Source organism: Phyllobates terribilis, unplaced genomic scaffold (assembly GCF_046119375.1).
Source record: "Phyllobates terribilis strain yellow unplaced genomic scaffold, ASM4611937v1 Scaffold_3__8_contigs__length_932513732, whole genome shotgun sequence".
In the NCBI taxonomy this organism is placed as follows: Eukaryota; Metazoa; Chordata; class Amphibia; order Anura; family Dendrobatidae; genus Phyllobates; species Phyllobates terribilis.
The window spans coordinates 6,639,756-6,653,807 of record NW_027362763.1 but is presented as its reverse complement, the minus strand read 5'-3'; the positions used below and the strand labels follow the sequence as shown (position 1 = coordinate 6,653,807).

The following is a 14,052-nucleotide window of genomic DNA, read 5'->3' as shown; positions in this document are numbered from 1 at the left end:
AGGTTTGCTAGAAAGTTGCTTGCCCATATTTGTAAGCCAACATTCACCTTATGAATTCCACTTATGGTCTTCAACTTTGGCAAAAAGTAATCCGCACTTAAAAAAAAAAAAAAAAAAAAAAAAAAAACGAAAGAGGATGCAATGGCACGTGTCACAGCATATGAAAATTGTTATGTGTTGTGGCAAGAAACTAAAAACAAGGTCATCAGGCATGGGGGATTAGCTCAAGTGGTAGAGCGCTCGCTTAGCATGCGAGAGGTAGCGGGATCGATGCCCGCATTCTCCAAATTTATCATTTATTGTTTTTTTCAGTTGGTAGAGCGATGATTCTTTTGCAAACTGCTCATGGCTCCCACAGCTAGACCTAGGAGGCTTTCCTCCATAGGCCAAACAAGCCTTCGATAGCTCAGCTGGTAGAGCGGAGGACTGTAGTTGTAAATTAGCAATCCTTAGGTCGCTGGTTCAATTCCGGCTCGAAGGACATTTTCTTCGTCCTATCTTATGTTTTGTACCTACTGGCAAACACACCACTGCTATGCTCCTTCTGTACGACTATAAAAAAAATCTAGTCCAGGAAACTTTCCTCCGTTGCACCTTGGGTTTTCAAAACGTAGGTGGCAGCAACATAGCCTTTACTTGCGGGACCTGCTGTGGGCCAAAGAGGAACGTTCTTCAACCGTAGCATGATACCCAAGCAAAAGACACCAACGTCCCTGGGTGGGCTTGAACCACCAACCTTTCGGTTAACAGCCGAACGCGCTAACCGATTGCGCCACAGAGACACAAGCCTCTACTTGATTTTCTGACAGCCTCAGCCAGGTCAAACACAATTTACGCAGATGATTTGCAAGAATAACATGATAAAAGAAAGCTATAGAAACAAAGAAACAATTGCAGAACCCTAGGAATACTCTAATAGCCCACAAATAAGCTCTTACTGATGAATTCCATCGCATGGACCTGAAGTCAGACAGTAATTAGGTTCTCCTCTTATCACCTGTAACCAGCAGCAGAGTGGCGCAGCGGAAGCGTGCTGGGCCCATAACCCAGAGGTCGATGGATCGAAACCATCCTCTGCTAAGTTATTGCTTTTTTTTATAGAATTCACCTTTACATTTTGCCAAAATGCTTCAGTCAAAGCAAGCGCGTTTCGGCTAAAAGAATAAAAATGAGCTCAAAAAATAAAAATGAGCTCAAAAATTAAACCAAACTAAAAAAGTCTAAAGCTTCTGCATGGGATTGTGCTACATTACAACTTCCTTCTACAAACTATTTAGGTTTATTTCACTCCCTTCAATTTGGTTTTCCATATACGTAGAAAAGGTTTGCTAGAAAGTTGCTTGCCCATATTTGTAAGCCAACATTCACCTTATGAATTCCACTTATGGTCTTCAACTTTGGCAAAAAGTAATCCGCACTTAAAAAAAAAAAAAAAAAAAAAAAAAAAACGAAAGAGGATGCAATGGCACGTGTCACAGCATATGAAAATTGTTATGTGTTGTGGCAAGAAACTAAAAACAAGGTCATCAGGCATGGGGGATTAGCTCAAGTGGTAGAGCGCTCGCTTAGCATGCGAGAGGTAGCGGGATCGATGCCCGCATTCTCCAAATTTATCATTTATTGTTTTTTTCAGTTGGTAGAGCGATGATTCTTTTGCAAACTGCTCATGGCTCCCACAGCTAGACCTAGGAGGCTTTCCTCCATAGGCCAAACAAGCCTTCGATAGCTCAGCTGGTAGAGCGGAGGACTGTAGTTGTAAATTAGCAATCCTTAGGTCGCTGGTTCAATTCCGGCTCGAAGGACATTTTCTTCGTCCTATCTTATGTTTTGTACCTACTGGCAAACACACCACTGCTATGCTCCTTCTGTACGACTATAAAAAAAATCTAGTCCAGGAAACTTTCCTCCGTTGCACCTTGGGTTTTCAAAACGTAGGTGGCAGCAACATAGCCTTTACTTGCGGGACCTGCTGTGGGCCAAAGAGGAACGTTCTTCAACCGTAGCATGATACCCAAGCAAAAGACACCAACGTCCCTGGGTGAGCTTGAACCACCAACCTTTCGGTTAACAGCCGAACGCGCTAACCGATTGCGCCACAGAGACACAAGCCTCTACTTGATTTTCTGACAGCCTCAGCCAGGTCAAACACAATTTACGCAGATGATTTGCAAGAATAACATGATAAAAGAAAGCTATAGAAACAAAGAAACAATTGCAGAACCCTAGGAATACTCTAATAGCCCACAAATAAGCTCTTACTGATGAATTCCATCGCATGGACCTGAAGTCAGACAGTAATTAGGTTCTCCTCTTATCACCTGTAACCAGCAGCAGAGTGGCGCAGCGGAAGCGTGCTGGGCCCATAACCCAGAGGTCGATGGATCGAAACCATCCTCTGCTAAGTTATTGCTTTTTTTTATAGAATTCACCTTTACATTTTGCCAAAATGCTTCAGTCAAAGCAAGCGCGTTTCGGCTAAAAGAATAAAAATGAGCTCAAAAAATAAAAATGAGCTCAAAAATTAAACCAAACTAAAAAAGTCTAAAGCTTCTGCATGGGATTGTGCTACATTACAACTTCCTTCTACAAACTATTTAGGTTTATTTCACTCCCTTCAATTTGGTTTTCCATATACGTAGAAAAGGTTTGCTAGAAAGTTGCTTGCCCATATTTGTAAGCCAACATTCACCTTATGAATTCCACTTATGGTCTTCAACTTTGGCAAAAAGTAATCCGCACTTAAAAAAAAAAAAAAAAAAAAAAAAAAAACGAAAGAGGATGCAATGGCACGTGTCACAGCATATGAAAATTGTTATGTGTTGTGGCAAGAAACTAAAAACAAGGTCATCAGGCATGGGGGATTAGCTCAAGTGGTAGAGCGCTCGCTTAGCATGCGAGAGGTAGCGGGATCGATGCCCGCATTCTCCAAATTTATCATTTATTGTTTTTTTCAGTTGGTAGAGCGATGATTCTTTTGCAAACTGCTCATGGCTCCCACAGCTAGACCTAGGAGGCTTTCCTCCATAGGCCAAACAAGCCTTCGATAGCTCAGCTGGTAGAGCGGAGGACTGTAGTTGTAAATTAGCAATCCTTAGGTCGCTGGTTCAATTCCGGCTCGAAGGACATTTTCTTCGTCCTATCTTATGTTTTGTACCTACTGGCAAACACACCACTGCTATGCTCCTTCTGTACGACTATAAAAAAAATCTAGTCCAGGAAACTTTCCTCCGTTGCACCTTGGGTTTTCAAAACGTAGGTGGCAGCAACATAGCCTTTACTTGCGGGACCTGCTGTGGGCCAAAGAGGAACGTTCTTCAACCGTAGCATGATACCCAAGCAAAAGACACCAACGTCCCTGGGTGGGCTTGAACCACCAACCTTTCGGTTAACAGCCGAACGCGCTAACCGATTGCGCCACAGAGACACAAGCCTCTACTTGATTTTCTGACAGCCTCAGCCAGGTCAAACACAATTTACGCAGATGATTTGCAAGAATAACATGATAAAAGAAAGCTATAGAAACAAAGAAACAATTGCAGAACCCTAGGAATACTCTAATAGCCCACAAATAAGCTCTTACTGATGAATTCCATCGCATGGACCTGAAGTCAGACAGTAATTAGGTTCTCCTCTTATCACCTGTAACCAGCAGCAGAGTGGCGCAGCGGAAGCGTGCTGGGCCCATAACCCAGAGGTCGATGGATCGAAACCATCCTCTGCTAAGTTATTGCTTTTTTTTATAGAATTCACCTTTACATTTTGCCAAAATGCTTCAGTCAAAGCAAGCGCGTTTCGGCTAAAAGAATAAAAATGAGCTCAAAAAATAAAAATGAGCTCAAAAATTAAACCAAACTAAAAAAGTCTAAAGCTTCTGCATGGGATTGTGCTACATTACAACTTCCTTCTACAAACTATTTAGGTTTATTTCACTCCCTTCAATTTGGTTTTCCATATACGTAGAAAAGGTTTGCTAGAAAGTTGCTTGCCCATATTTGTAAGCCAACATTCACCTTATGAATTCCACTTATGGTCTTCAACTTTGGCAAAAAGTAATCCGCACTTAAAAAAAAAAAAAAAAAAAAACGAAAGAGGATGCAATGGCACGTGTCACAGCATATGAAAATTGTTATGTGTTGTGGCAAGAAACTAAAAACAAGGTCATCAGGCATGGGGGATTAGCTCAAGTGGTAGAGCGCTCGCTTAGCATGCGAGAGGTAGCGGGATCGATGCCCGCATTCTCCAAATTTATCATTTATTGTTTTTTTCAGTTGGTAGAGCGATGATTCTTTTGCAAACTGCTCATGGCTCCCACAGCTAGACCTAGGAGGCTTTCCTCCATAGGCCAAGCAAGCCTTCGATAGCTCAGCTGGTAGAGCGGAGGACTGTAGTTGTAAATTAGCAATCCTTAGGTCGCTGGTTCAATTCCGGCTCGAAGGACATTTTCTTCGTCCTATCTTATGTTTTGTACCTACTGGCAAACACACCACTGCTATGCTCCTTCTGTACGACTATAAAAAAAATCTAGTCCAGGAAACTTTCCTCCGTTGCACCTTGGGTTTTCAAAACGTAGGTGGCAGCAACATAGCCTTTACTTGCGGGACCTGCTGTGGGCCAAAGAGGAACGTTCTTCAACCGTAGCATGATACCCAAGCAAAAGACACCAACGTCCCTGGGTGAGCTTGAACCACCAACCTTTCGGTTAACAGCCGAACGCGCTAACCGATTGCGCCACAGAGACACAAGCCTCTACTTGATTTTCTGACAGCCTCAGCCAGGTCAAACACAATTTACGCAGATGATTTGCAAGAATAACATGATAAAAGAAAGCTATAGAAACAAAGAAACAATTGCAGAACCCTAGGAATACTCTAATAGCCCACAAATAAGCTCTTACTGATGAATTCCATCGCATGGACCTGAAGTCAGACAGTAATTAGGTTCTCCTCTTATCACCTGTAACCAGCAGCAGAGTGGCGCAGCGGAAGCGTGCTGGGCCCATAACCCAGAGGTCGATGGATCGAAACCATCCTCTGCTAAGTTATTGCTTTTTTTTATAGAATTCACCTTTACATTTTGCCAAAATGCTTCAGTCAAAGCAAGCGCGTTTCGGCTAAAAGAATAAAAATGAGCTCAAAAAATAAAAATGAGCTCAAAAATTAAACCAAACTAAAAAAGTCTAAAGCTTCTGCATGGGATTGTGCTACATTACAACTTCCTTCTACAAACTATTTAGGTTTATTTCACTCCCTTCAATTTGGTTTTCCATATACGTAGAAAAGGTTTGCTAGAAAGTTGCTTGCCCATATTTGTAAGCCAACATTCACCTTATGAATTCCACTTATGGTCTTCAACTTTGGCAAAAAGTAATCCGCACTTAAAAAAAAAAAAAAAAAAAAAAAAAAAACGAAAGAGGATGCAATGGCACGTGTCACAGCATATGAAAATTGTTATGTGTTGTGGCAAGAAACTAAAAACAAGGTCATCAGGCATGGGGGATTAGCTCAAGTGGTAGAGCGCTCGCTTAGCATGCGAGAGGTAGCGGGATCGATGCCCGCATTCTCCAAATTTATCATTTATTGTTTTTTTCAGTTGGTAGAGCGATGATTCTTTTGCAAACTGCTCATGGCTCCCACAGCTAGACCTAGGAGGCTTTCCTCCATAGGCCAAACAAGCCTTCGATAGCTCAGCTGGTAGAGCGGAGGACTGTAGTTGTAAATTAGCAATCCTTAGGTCGCTGGTTCAATTCCGGCTCGAAGGACATTTTCTTCGTCCTATCTTATGTTTTGTACCTACTGGCAAACACACCACTGCTATGCTCCTTCTGTACGACTATAAAAAAAATCTAGTCCAGGAAACTTTCCTCCGTTGCACCTTGGGTTTTCAAAACGTAGGTGGCAGCAACATAGCCTTTACTTGCGGGACCTGCTGTGGGCCAAAGAGGAACGTTCTTCAACCGTAGCATGATACCCAAGCAAAAGACACCAACGTCCCTGGGTGAGCTTGAACCACCAACCTTTCGGTTAACAGCCGAACGCGCTAACCGATTGCGCCACAGAGACACAAGCCTCTACTTGATTTTCTGACAGCCTCAGCCAGGTCAAACACAATTTACGCAGATGATTTGCAAGAATAACATGATAAAAGAAAGCTATAGAAACAAAGAAACAATTGCAGAACCCTAGGAATACTCTAATAGCCCACAAATAAGCTCTTACTGATGAATTCCATCGCATGGACCTGAAGTCAGACAGTAATTAGGTTCTCCTCTTATCACCTGTAACCAGCAGCAGAGTGGCGCAGCGGAAGCGTGCTGGGCCCATAACCCAGAGGTCGATGGATCGAAACCATCCTCTGCTAAGTTATTGCTTTTTTTTATAGAATTCACCTTTACATTTTGCCAAAATGCTTCAGTCAAAGCAAGCGCGTTTCGGCTAAAAGAATAAAAATGAGCTCAAAAAATAAAAATGAGCTCAAAAATTAAACCAAACTAAAAAAGTCTAAAGCTTCTGCATGGGATTGTGCTACATTACAACTTCCTTCTACAAACTATTTAGGTTTATTTCACTCCCTTCAATTTGGTTTTCCATATACGTAGAAAAGGTTTGCTAGAAAGTTGCTTGCCCATATTTGTAAGCCAACATTCACCTTATGAATTCCACTTATGGTCTTCAACTTTGGCAAAAAGTAATCCGCACTTAAAAAAAAAAAAAAAAAAAAAAAAAAAACGAAAGAGGATGCAATGGCACGTGTCACAGCATATGAAAATTGTTATGTGTTGTGGCAAGAAACTAAAAACAAGGTCATCAGGCATGGGGGATTAGCTCAAGTGGTAGAGCGCTCGCTTAGCATGCGAGAGGTAGCGGGATCGATGCCCGCATTCTCCAAATTTATCATTTATTGTTTTTTTCAGTTGGTAGAGCGATGATTCTTTTGCAAACTGCTCATGGCTCCCACAGCTAGACCTAGGAGGCTTTCCTCCATAGGCCAAACAAGCCTTCGATAGCTCAGCTGGTAGAGCGGAGGACTGTAGTTGTAAATTAGCAATCCTTAGGTCGCTGGTTCAATTCCGGCTCGAAGGACATTTTCTTCGTCCTATCTTATGTTTTGTACCTACTGGCAAACACACCACTGCTATGCTCCTTCTGTACGACTATAAAAAAAATCTAGTCCAGGAAACTTTCCTCCGTTGCACCTTGGGTTTTCAAAACGTAGGTGGCAGCAACATAGCCTTTACTTGCGGGACCTGCTGTGGGCCAAAGAGGAACGTTCTTCAACCGTAGCATGATACCCAAGCAAAAGACACCAACGTCCCTGGGTGGGCTTGAACCACCAACCTTTCGGTTAACAGCCGAACGCGCTAACCGATTGCGCCACAGAGACACAAGCCTCTACTTGATTTTCTGACAGCCTCAGCCAGGTCAAACACAATTTACGCAGATGATTTGCAAGAATAACATGATAAAAGAAAGCTATAGAAACAAAGAAACAATTGCAGAACCCTAGGAATACTCTAATAGCCCACAAATAAGCTCTTACTGATGAATTCCATCGCATGGACCTGAAGTCAGACAGTAATTAGGTTCTCCTCTTATCACCTGTAACCAGCAGCAGAGTGGCGCAGCGGAAGCGTGCTGGGCCCATAACCCAGAGGTCGATGGATCGAAACCATCCTCTGCTAAGTTATTGCTTTTTTTTATAGAATTCACCTTTACATTTTGCCAAAATGCTTCAGTCAAAGCAAGCGCGTTTCGGCTAAAAGAATAAAAATGAGCTCAAAAAATAAAAATGAGCTCAAAAATTAAACCAAACTAAAAAAGTCTAAAGCTTCTGCATGGGATTGTGCTACATTACAACTTCCTTCTACAAACTATTTAGGTTTATTTCACTCCCTTCAATTTGGTTTTCCATATACGTAGAAAAGGTTTGCTAGAAAGTTGCTTGCCCATATTTGTAAGCCAACATTCACCTTATGAATTCCACTTATGGTCTTCAACTTTGGCAAAAAGTAATCCGCACTTAAAAAAAAAAAAAAAAAAAAAAAAAAAACGAAAGAGGATGCAATGGCACGTGTCACAGCATATGAAAATTGTTATGTGTTGTGGCAAGAAACTAAAAACAAGGTCATCAGGCATGGGGGATTAGCTCAAGTGGTAGAGCGCTCGCTTAGCATGCGAGAGGTAGCGGGATCGATGCCCGCATTCTCCAAATTTATCATTTATTGTTTTTTTCAGTTGGTAGAGCGATGATTCTTTTGCAAACTGCTCATGGCTCCCACAGCTAGACCTAGGAGGCTTTCCTCCATAGGCCAAACAAGCCTTCGATAGCTCAGCTGGTAGAGCGGAGGACTGTAGTTGTAAATTAGCAATCCTTAGGTCGCTGGTTCAATTCCGGCTCGAAGGACATTTTCTTCGTCCTATCTTATGTTTTGTACCTACTGGCAAACACACCACTGCTATGCTCCTTCTGTACGACTATAAAAAAAATCTAGTCCAGGAAACTTTCCTCCGTTGCACCTTGGGTTTTCAAAACGTAGGTGGCAGCAACATAGCCTTTACTTGCGGGACCTGCTGTGGGCCAAAGAGGAACGTTCTTCAACCGTAGCATGATACCCAAGCAAAAGACACCAACGTCCCTGGGTGAGCTTGAACCACCAACCTTTCGGTTAACAGCCGAACGCGCTAACCGATTGCGCCACAGAGACACAAGCCTCTACTTGATTTTCTGACAGCCTCAGCCAGGTCAAACACAATTTACGCAGATGATTTGCAAGAATAACATGATAAAAGAAAGCTATAGAAACAAAGAAACAATTGCAGAACCCTAGGAATACTCTAATAGCCCACAAATAAGCTCTTACTGATGAATTCCATCGCATGGACCTGAAGTCAGACAGTAATTAGGTTCTCCTCTTATCACCTGTAACCAGCAGCAGAGTGGCGCAGCGGAAGCGTGCTGGGCCCATAACCCAGAGGTCGATGGATCGAAACCATCCTCTGCTAAGTTATTGCTTTTTTTTATAGAATTCACCTTTACATTTTGCCAAAATGCTTCAGTCAAAGCAAGCGCGTTTCGGCTAAAAGAATAAAAATGAGCTCAAAAAATAAAAATGAGCTCAAAAATTAAACCAAACTAAAAAAGTCTAAAGCTTCTGCATGGGATTGTGCTACATTACAACTTCCTTCTACAAACTATTTAGGTTTATTTCACTCCCTTCAATTTGGTTTTCCATATACGTAGAAAAGGTTTGCTAGAAAGTTGCTTGCCCATATTTGTAAGCCAACATTCACCTTATGAATTCCACTTATGGTCTTCAACTTTGGCAAAAAGTAATCCGCACTTAAAAAAAAAAAAAAAAAAAAAAAAAAAACGAAAGAGGATGCAATGGCACGTGTCACAGCATATGAAAATTGTTATGTGTTGTGGCAAGAAACTAAAAACAAGGTCATCAGGCATGGGGGATTAGCTCAAGTGGTAGAGCGCTCGCTTAGCATGCGAGAGGTAGCGGGATCGATGCCCGCATTCTCCAAATTTATCATTTATTGTTTTTTTCAGTTGGTAGAGCGATGATTCTTTTGCAAACTGCTCATGGCTCCCACAGCTAGACCTAGGAGGCTTTCCTCCATAGGCCAAACAAGCCTTCGATAGCTCAGCTGGTAGAGCGGAGGACTGTAGTTGTAAATTAGCAATCCTTAGGTCGCTGGTTCAATTCCGGCTCGAAGGACATTTTCTTCGTCCTATCTTATGTTTTGTACCTACTGGCAAACACACCACTGCTATGCTCCTTCTGTACGACTATAAAAAAAATCTAGTCCAGGAAACTTTCCTCCGTTGCACCTTGGGTTTTCAAAACGTAGGTGGCAGCAACATAGCCTTTACTTGCGGGACCTGCTGTGGGCCAAAGAGGAACGTTCTTCAACCGTAGCATGATACCCAAGCAAAAGACACCAACGTCCCTGGGTGGGCTTGAACCACCAACCTTTCGGTTAACAGCCGAACGCGCTAACCGATTGCGCCACAGAGACACAAGCCTCTACTTGATTTTCTGACAGCCTCAGCCAGGTCAAACACAATTTACGCAGATGATTTGCAAGAATAACATGATAAAAGAAAGCTATAGAAACAAAGAAACAATTGCAGAACCCTAGGAATACTCTAATAGCCCACAAATAAGCTCTTACTGATGAATTCCATCGCATGGACCTGAAGTCAGACAGTAATTAGGTTCTCCTCTTATCACCTGTAACCAGCAGCAGAGTGGCGCAGCGGAAGCGTGCTGGGCCCATAACCCAGAGGTCGATGGATCGAAACCATCCTCTGCTAAGTTATTGCTTTTTTTTATAGAATTCACCTTTACATTTTGCCAAAATGCTTCAGTCAAAGCAAGCGCGTTTCGGCTAAAAGAATAAAAATGAGCTCAAAAAATAAAAATGAGCTCAAAAATTAAACCAAACTAAAAAAGTCTAAAGCTTCTGCATGGGATTGTGCTACATTACAACTTCCTTCTACAAACTATTTAGGTTTATTTCACTCCCTTCAATTTGGTTTTCCATATACGTAGAAAAGGTTTGCTAGAAAGTTGCTTGCCCATATTTGTAAGCCAACATTCACCTTATGAATTCCACTTATGGTCTTCAACTTTGGCAAAAAGTAATCCGCACTTAAAAAAAAAAAAAAAAAAAAAAAAAAAACGAAAGAGGATGCAATGGCACGTGTCACAGCATATGAAAATTGTTATGTGTTGTGGCAAGAAACTAAAAACAAGGTCATCAGGCATGGGGGATTAGCTCAAGTGGTAGAGCGCTCGCTTAGCATGCGAGAGGTAGCGGGATCGATGCCCGCATTCTCCAAATTTATCATTTATTGTTTTTTTCAGTTGGTAGAGCGATGATTCTTTTGCAAACTGCTCATGGCTCCCACAGCTAGACCTAGGAGGCTTTCCTCCATAGGCCAAACAAGCCTTCGATAGCTCAGCTGGTAGAGCGGAGGACTGTAGTTGTAAATTAGCAATCCTTAGGTCGCTGGTTCAATTCCGGCTCGAAGGACATTTTCTTCGTCCTATCTTATGTTTTGTACCTACTGGCAAACACACCACTGCTATGCTCCTTCTGTACGACTATAAAAAAAATCTAGTCCAGGAAACTTTCCTCCGTTGCACCTTGGGTTTTCAAAACGTAGGTGGCAGCAACATAGCCTTTACTTGCGGGACCTGCTGTGGGCCAAAGAGGAACGTTCTTCAACCGTAGCATGATACCCAAGCAAAAGACACCAACGTCCCTGGGTGAGCTTGAACCACCAACCTTTCGGTTAACAGCCGAACGCGCTAACCGATTGCGCCACAGAGACACAAGCCTCTACTTGATTTTCTGACAGCCTCAGCCAGGTCAAACACAATTTACGCAGATGATTTGCAAGAATAACATGATAAAAGAAAGCTATAGAAACAAAGAAACAATTGCAGAACCCTAGGAATACTCTAATAGCCCACAAATAAGCTCTTACTGATGAATTCCATCGCATGGACCTGAAGTCAGACAGTAATTAGGTTCTCCTCTTATCACCTGTAACCAGCAGCAGAGTGGCGCAGCGGAAGCGTGCTGGGCCCATAACCCAGAGGTCGATGGATCGAAACCATCCTCTGCTAAGTTATTGCTTTTTTTTATAGAATTCACCTTTACATTTTGCCAAAATGCTTCAGTCAAAGCAAGCGCGTTTCGGCTAAAAGAATAAAAATGAGCTCAAAAAATAAAAATGAGCTCAAAAATTAAACCAAACTAAAAAAGTCTAAAGCTTCTGCATGGGATTGTGCTACATTACAACTTCCTTCTACAAACTATTTAGGTTTATTTCACTCCCTTCAATTTGGTTTTCCATATACGTAGAAAAGGTTTGCTAGAAAGTTGCTTGCCCATATTTGTAAGCCAACATTCACCTTATGAATTCCACTTATGGTCTTCAACTTTGGCAAAAAGTAATCCGCACTTAAAAAAAAAAAAAAAAAAAAAAAAAAAACGAAAGAGGATGCAATGGCACGTGTCACAGCATATGAAAATTGTTATGTGTTGTGGCAAGAAACTAAAAACAAGGTCATCAGGCATGGGGGATTAGCTCAAGTGGTAGAGCGCTCGCTTAGCATGCGAGAGGTAGCGGGATCGATGCCCGCATTCTCCAAATTTATCATTTATTGTTTTTTTCAGTTGGTAGAGCGATGATTCTTTTGCAAACTGCTCATGGCTCCCACAGCTAGACCTAGGAGGCTTTCCTCCATAGGCCAAACAAGCCTTCGATAGCTCAGCTGGTAGAGCGGAGGACTGTAGTTGTAAATTAGCAATCCTTAGGTCGCTGGTTCAATTCCGGCTCGAAGGACATTTTCTTCGTCCTATCTTATGTTTTGTACCTACTGGCAAACACACCACTGCTATGCTCCTTCTGTACGACTATAAAAAAAATCTAGTCCAGGAAACTTTCCTCCGTTGCACCTTGGGTTTTCAAAACGTAGGTGGCAGCAACATAGCCTTTACTTGCGGGACCTGCTGTGGGCCAAAGAGGAACGTTCTTCAACCGTAGCATGATACCCAAGCAAAAGACACCAACGTCCCTGGGTGGGCTTGAACCACCAACCTTTCGGTTAACAGCCGAACGCGCTAACCGATTGCGCCACAGAGACACAAGCCTCTACTTGATTTTCTGACAGCCTCAGCCAGGTCAAACACAATTTACGCAGATGATTTGCAAGAATAACATGATAAAAGAAAGCTATAGAAACAAAGAAACAATTGCAGAACCCTAGGAATACTCTAATAGCCCACAAATAAGCTCTTACTGATGAATTCCATCGCATGGACCTGAAGTCAGACAGTAATTAGGTTCTCCTCTTATCACCTGTAACCAGCAGCAGAGTGGCGCAGCGGAAGCGTGCTGGGCCCATAACCCAGAGGTCGATGGATCGAAACCATCCTCTGCTAAGTTATTGCTTTTTTTTATAGAATTCACCTTTACATTTTGCCAAAATGCTTCAGTCAAAGCAAGCGCGTTTCGGCTAAAAGAATAAAAATGAGCTCAAAAAATAAAAATGAGCTCAAAAATTAAACCAAACTAAAAAAGTCTAAAGCTTCTGCATGGGATTGTGCTACATTACAACTTCCTTCTACAAACTATTTAGGTTTATTTCACTCCCTTCAATTTGGTTTTCCATATACGTAGAAAAGGTTTGCTAGAAAGTTGCTTGCCCATATTTGTAAGCCAACATTCACCTTATGAATTCCACTTATGGTCTTCAACTTTGGCAAAAAGTAATCCGCACTTAAAAAAAAAAAAAAAAAAAAAAAAAAAACGAAAGAGGATGCAATGGCACGTGTCACAGCATATGAAAATTGTTATGTGTTGTGGCAAGAAACTAAAAACAAGGTCATCAGGCATGGGGGATTAGCTCAAGTGGTAGAGCGCTCGCTTAGCATGCGAGAGGTAGCGGGATCGATGCCCGCATTCTCCAAATTTATCATTTATTGTTTTTTTCAGTTGGTAGAGCGATGATTCTTTTGCAAACTGCTCATGGCTCCCACAGCTAGACCTAGGAGGCTTTCCTCCATAGGCCAAACAAGCCTTCGATAGCTCAGCTGGTAGAGCGGAGGACTGTAGTTGTAAATTAGCAATCCTTAGGTCGCTGGTTCAATTCCGGCTCGAAGGACATTTTCTTCGTCCTATCTTATGTTTTGTACCTACTGGCAAACACACCACTGCTATGCTCCTTCTGTACGACTATAAAAAAAATCTAGTCCAGGAAACTTTCCTCCGTTGCACCTTGGGTTTTCAAAACGTAGGTGGCAGCAACATAGCCTTTACTTGCGGGACCTGCTGTGGGCCAAAGAGGAACGTTCTTCAACCGTAGCATGATACCCAAGCAAAAGACACCAACGTCCCTGGGTGAGCTTGAACCACCAACCTTTCGGTTAACAGCCGAACGCGCTAACCGATTGCGCCACAGAGACACAAGCCTCTACTTGATTTTCTGACAGCCTCAGCCAGGTCAAACACAATTTACGCAGATGATTTGCA

At 42.3% G+C, this 14,052-nt stretch overlaps 33 non-coding genes across 33 annotated transcripts; 22 read left to right on the top strand and 11 right to left on the bottom strand.

Moving 5' to 3' along the window:
* The first annotated feature begins 213 nt into the window (after positions 1–213).
* TRNAA-AGC (transfer RNA alanine (anticodon AGC)) lies at positions 214–286 on the top strand. The gene has a single exon. It is a non-coding gene; the product is annotated as a tRNA-Ala (tRNA).
* A 109-nt stretch (positions 287–395) lies between these two features.
* Positions 396–481, top strand: TRNAY-GUA (transfer RNA tyrosine (anticodon GUA)). Its single transcript is given in 2 exon segments — positions 396–432; positions 446–481. It is a non-coding gene; the product is annotated as a tRNA-Tyr (tRNA).
* Positions 482–708: 227 nt separating this feature from the next.
* On the bottom strand, positions 709–782 carry TRNAN-GUU (transfer RNA asparagine (anticodon GUU)). Its single transcript has one exon. It is a non-coding gene; the product is annotated as a tRNA-Asn (tRNA).
* A 752-nt stretch (positions 783–1,534) lies between these two features.
* On the top strand, positions 1,535–1,607 carry TRNAA-AGC (transfer RNA alanine (anticodon AGC)). The gene has a single exon. It is a non-coding gene; the product is annotated as a tRNA-Ala (tRNA).
* Positions 1,608–1,716: 109 nt separating this feature from the next.
* TRNAY-GUA (transfer RNA tyrosine (anticodon GUA)) lies at positions 1,717–1,802 on the top strand. Its single transcript is given in 2 exon segments — positions 1,717–1,753; positions 1,767–1,802. It is a non-coding gene; the product is annotated as a tRNA-Tyr (tRNA).
* A 227-nt stretch (positions 1,803–2,029) lies between these two features.
* On the bottom strand, positions 2,030–2,103 carry TRNAN-GUU (transfer RNA asparagine (anticodon GUU)). Its single transcript has one exon. It is a non-coding gene; the product is annotated as a tRNA-Asn (tRNA).
* Positions 2,104–2,855: 752 nt separating this feature from the next.
* Positions 2,856–2,928, top strand: TRNAA-AGC (transfer RNA alanine (anticodon AGC)). The gene has a single exon. It is a non-coding gene; the product is annotated as a tRNA-Ala (tRNA).
* Positions 2,929–3,037: 109 nt separating this feature from the next.
* TRNAY-GUA (transfer RNA tyrosine (anticodon GUA)) lies at positions 3,038–3,123 on the top strand. Its single transcript is given in 2 exon segments — positions 3,038–3,074; positions 3,088–3,123. It is a non-coding gene; the product is annotated as a tRNA-Tyr (tRNA).
* A 227-nt stretch (positions 3,124–3,350) lies between these two features.
* Positions 3,351–3,424, bottom strand: TRNAN-GUU (transfer RNA asparagine (anticodon GUU)). Its single transcript has one exon. It is a non-coding gene; the product is annotated as a tRNA-Asn (tRNA).
* A 745-nt stretch (positions 3,425–4,169) lies between these two features.
* On the top strand, positions 4,170–4,242 carry TRNAA-AGC (transfer RNA alanine (anticodon AGC)). The gene has a single exon. It is a non-coding gene; the product is annotated as a tRNA-Ala (tRNA).
* Positions 4,243–4,351: 109 nt separating this feature from the next.
* TRNAY-GUA (transfer RNA tyrosine (anticodon GUA)) lies at positions 4,352–4,437 on the top strand. The gene is given in 2 exon segments: positions 4,352–4,388; positions 4,402–4,437. It is a non-coding gene; the product is annotated as a tRNA-Tyr (tRNA).
* Positions 4,438–4,664: 227 nt separating this feature from the next.
* TRNAN-GUU (transfer RNA asparagine (anticodon GUU)) lies at positions 4,665–4,738 on the bottom strand. Its single transcript has one exon. It is a non-coding gene; the product is annotated as a tRNA-Asn (tRNA).
* Positions 4,739–5,490: 752 nt separating this feature from the next.
* TRNAA-AGC (transfer RNA alanine (anticodon AGC)) lies at positions 5,491–5,563 on the top strand. The gene has a single exon. It is a non-coding gene; the product is annotated as a tRNA-Ala (tRNA).
* Positions 5,564–5,672: 109 nt separating this feature from the next.
* Positions 5,673–5,758, top strand: TRNAY-GUA (transfer RNA tyrosine (anticodon GUA)). The gene is given in 2 exon segments: positions 5,673–5,709; positions 5,723–5,758. It is a non-coding gene; the product is annotated as a tRNA-Tyr (tRNA).
* A 227-nt stretch (positions 5,759–5,985) lies between these two features.
* Positions 5,986–6,059, bottom strand: TRNAN-GUU (transfer RNA asparagine (anticodon GUU)). Its single transcript has one exon. It is a non-coding gene; the product is annotated as a tRNA-Asn (tRNA).
* A 752-nt stretch (positions 6,060–6,811) lies between these two features.
* TRNAA-AGC (transfer RNA alanine (anticodon AGC)) lies at positions 6,812–6,884 on the top strand. Its single transcript has one exon. It is a non-coding gene; the product is annotated as a tRNA-Ala (tRNA).
* A 109-nt stretch (positions 6,885–6,993) lies between these two features.
* On the top strand, positions 6,994–7,079 carry TRNAY-GUA (transfer RNA tyrosine (anticodon GUA)). Its single transcript is given in 2 exon segments — positions 6,994–7,030; positions 7,044–7,079. It is a non-coding gene; the product is annotated as a tRNA-Tyr (tRNA).
* A 227-nt stretch (positions 7,080–7,306) lies between these two features.
* TRNAN-GUU (transfer RNA asparagine (anticodon GUU)) lies at positions 7,307–7,380 on the bottom strand. The gene has a single exon. It is a non-coding gene; the product is annotated as a tRNA-Asn (tRNA).
* A 752-nt stretch (positions 7,381–8,132) lies between these two features.
* On the top strand, positions 8,133–8,205 carry TRNAA-AGC (transfer RNA alanine (anticodon AGC)). The gene has a single exon. It is a non-coding gene; the product is annotated as a tRNA-Ala (tRNA).
* Positions 8,206–8,314: 109 nt separating this feature from the next.
* Positions 8,315–8,400, top strand: TRNAY-GUA (transfer RNA tyrosine (anticodon GUA)). The gene is given in 2 exon segments: positions 8,315–8,351; positions 8,365–8,400. It is a non-coding gene; the product is annotated as a tRNA-Tyr (tRNA).
* Positions 8,401–8,627: 227 nt separating this feature from the next.
* Positions 8,628–8,701, bottom strand: TRNAN-GUU (transfer RNA asparagine (anticodon GUU)). The gene has a single exon. It is a non-coding gene; the product is annotated as a tRNA-Asn (tRNA).
* Positions 8,702–9,453: 752 nt separating this feature from the next.
* On the top strand, positions 9,454–9,526 carry TRNAA-AGC (transfer RNA alanine (anticodon AGC)). The gene has a single exon. It is a non-coding gene; the product is annotated as a tRNA-Ala (tRNA).
* A 109-nt stretch (positions 9,527–9,635) lies between these two features.
* Positions 9,636–9,721, top strand: TRNAY-GUA (transfer RNA tyrosine (anticodon GUA)). Its single transcript is given in 2 exon segments — positions 9,636–9,672; positions 9,686–9,721. It is a non-coding gene; the product is annotated as a tRNA-Tyr (tRNA).
* A 227-nt stretch (positions 9,722–9,948) lies between these two features.
* On the bottom strand, positions 9,949–10,022 carry TRNAN-GUU (transfer RNA asparagine (anticodon GUU)). Its single transcript has one exon. It is a non-coding gene; the product is annotated as a tRNA-Asn (tRNA).
* A 752-nt stretch (positions 10,023–10,774) lies between these two features.
* TRNAA-AGC (transfer RNA alanine (anticodon AGC)) lies at positions 10,775–10,847 on the top strand. Its single transcript has one exon. It is a non-coding gene; the product is annotated as a tRNA-Ala (tRNA).
* Positions 10,848–10,956: 109 nt separating this feature from the next.
* On the top strand, positions 10,957–11,042 carry TRNAY-GUA (transfer RNA tyrosine (anticodon GUA)). The gene is given in 2 exon segments: positions 10,957–10,993; positions 11,007–11,042. It is a non-coding gene; the product is annotated as a tRNA-Tyr (tRNA).
* A 227-nt stretch (positions 11,043–11,269) lies between these two features.
* On the bottom strand, positions 11,270–11,343 carry TRNAN-GUU (transfer RNA asparagine (anticodon GUU)). Its single transcript has one exon. It is a non-coding gene; the product is annotated as a tRNA-Asn (tRNA).
* A 752-nt stretch (positions 11,344–12,095) lies between these two features.
* On the top strand, positions 12,096–12,168 carry TRNAA-AGC (transfer RNA alanine (anticodon AGC)). The gene has a single exon. It is a non-coding gene; the product is annotated as a tRNA-Ala (tRNA).
* Positions 12,169–12,277: 109 nt separating this feature from the next.
* On the top strand, positions 12,278–12,363 carry TRNAY-GUA (transfer RNA tyrosine (anticodon GUA)). The gene is given in 2 exon segments: positions 12,278–12,314; positions 12,328–12,363. It is a non-coding gene; the product is annotated as a tRNA-Tyr (tRNA).
* Positions 12,364–12,590: 227 nt separating this feature from the next.
* TRNAN-GUU (transfer RNA asparagine (anticodon GUU)) lies at positions 12,591–12,664 on the bottom strand. The gene has a single exon. It is a non-coding gene; the product is annotated as a tRNA-Asn (tRNA).
* A 752-nt stretch (positions 12,665–13,416) lies between these two features.
* Positions 13,417–13,489, top strand: TRNAA-AGC (transfer RNA alanine (anticodon AGC)). Its single transcript has one exon. It is a non-coding gene; the product is annotated as a tRNA-Ala (tRNA).
* Positions 13,490–13,598: 109 nt separating this feature from the next.
* On the top strand, positions 13,599–13,684 carry TRNAY-GUA (transfer RNA tyrosine (anticodon GUA)). Its single transcript is given in 2 exon segments — positions 13,599–13,635; positions 13,649–13,684. It is a non-coding gene; the product is annotated as a tRNA-Tyr (tRNA).
* Positions 13,685–13,911: 227 nt separating this feature from the next.
* Positions 13,912–13,985, bottom strand: TRNAN-GUU (transfer RNA asparagine (anticodon GUU)). Its single transcript has one exon. It is a non-coding gene; the product is annotated as a tRNA-Asn (tRNA).
* Between the last annotated feature and the right edge of the window lie 67 nt (positions 13,986–14,052).